At 41.3% G+C, this 1,699-nt stretch overlaps 1 non-coding gene across 1 annotated transcript; it reads left to right on the top strand.

The window, feature by feature from the left end:
- The first annotated feature begins 1,329 nt into the window (after positions 1 to 1,329).
- On the top strand, positions 1,330 to 1,433 carry LOC112752656 (small nucleolar RNA R71). Its single transcript, XR_003177081.1, has one exon. It is a non-coding gene; the product is annotated as a small nucleolar RNA R71 (small nucleolar RNA).
- Positions 1,434 to 1,699: the final 266 nt, after the last annotated feature.

Raw genomic sequence — 1,699 nt, 5'->3', positions numbered from 1 at the left:
GCACTACATTCTTCAGTGAGCATAATGGTCTCCTTCTCATGCCAGCTTCTCTTTTTGTTAATGAGCTCCTTCAAGAACTTTGCATATAGAGGCATCTGCTCTAGTGCCTCAGCCAGTGGAATATTAATCTCCAATTTCTTGAAGACTTCAAGGAATTTAGGGAAGTGTTGGTCCTTAGTCTCCTTGTTAAACCTTTGGGGATATGGTAAGGGAGGTGTGAAAGTTTTCACTCCCTGCCTTTGTTCCTTGGTTGGTTCTTCCACTGCTTCTTTCTCTTTGAGCTTCTCTGAAGTTTGCTTGCTTGCTGTCACTTATTTGTTGCTGTTGACATCCTCTTTCTCAGCTTGCTTCTTGTCATTGTTCATGGGTCTCTTGTTATCTTCTTTGTTGCTCACCAAGATCTTTCCACTCCTTAGTTGGATGGCTTTGCATTCCTCTTTAAGATTTGGAATGGGATCACTTGGGAGTGAGCTTGTTGGCCTTTCAATCACAATTTGCTTGGATAGTTGCCCCATCTACCTCTCTAGGTTTCTTATTGAGGCTTCCTGATTCTTGCTTGTTATCTCTTGGTTCTTCAGCATCTTTTCTAGTAACATCTCCAAGTTGGAGACTCTTTGAGTGTCTTGTGATGGTTGTGGCTGGTTGTGAGATGGTGGAGGTTGATGGTAGGTGTTTTGGTTAGTGATTTGGTTATTGGGTGGATAGTAGCTCGAATTTGGGTGGTTATTTTGGGGTTTTCTATATGGATTGTGGTTTGTATTTTGCTGGTTGTTGTTCTGGTTGTTTCTTGAGTTGTTTTGGTTTGAATTTCTTTACCATGGTTGTTGGTTTTGAGTGTGGTTATCTCTCCATCTTAGGTTTGGATGGTTTTTCCAAGAAGGATTGTAGGTGTCACCATAAACCTCATTTTGGCCAGAACCTTGATTGTTCACATATTGAATCTATTCTTGCTGCTGATCTTCTGGATTTTCTTCATTTTGCCCCCATGTGGTTGATGGTTGGCTTGTATTTACTGTTGCAACTTGGAGGCTGTCAATCCTTTTAGCTATTTGCTCAAATTATTGTTGGATTTGCTGCTGCATAATCTTGTGTTGAGCTAAAATTGTGTCTACTCCATCCAACTCTAGCACCCCTTTTCTTTATGATGGTTGGCATTGTCTCTGATGGCCAAAGAAATATTGATTGTTTGCCACCATATCAATGAGGTTTTGAGACTCCTCTGCTGTCTTCATCAATTGTAAGGAGCCTCCTGCTGAATGATCTAATGCTTCTTGAGCCTTCATAGTCAAACCTTCATAGAAGTTTTGAAGGATGTCCCATTCATTAAACATCTCAGGAGGACATTTTCTAATTTGGGCCTTGTACCTCTCCCATGCCTCATAGAGAGATTCAGCATCTATTTGTGTGAAGTTTTGCACCTCAGTCTTGAGCCTGATGATCCTTTGAGGGGGTAAAACTTGGCCAAGAATTTGTTCACCATATCCTCCCAGCTAGTGATACTTCCTTGTGGGAAAATTTCAAGCCATTGAGCAGCCTTGTCCCTCAATAAAAATGGGAACAGCAGCAATTTGTATGTCTCCAGATGCACACCATTAGACTTCACTGTATCACAGATTCTCAGAAAAGTGGATAAGTGTTGGTTTGGATCTTCAAGTGGCCCTCCTCCATAGGAACAATTGTTTTGTACCAAAGTGATGAG

The sequence above is a fragment of the Arachis hypogaea genome, chromosome 15 (genome assembly GCF_003086295.3).
Source record: "Arachis hypogaea cultivar Tifrunner chromosome 15, arahy.Tifrunner.gnm2.J5K5, whole genome shotgun sequence".
NCBI classification, from domain to species: domain Eukaryota; kingdom Viridiplantae; phylum Streptophyta; class Magnoliopsida; order Fabales; family Fabaceae; genus Arachis; species Arachis hypogaea.
This window is presented reverse-complemented; position numbering and strand designations above follow the sequence as displayed.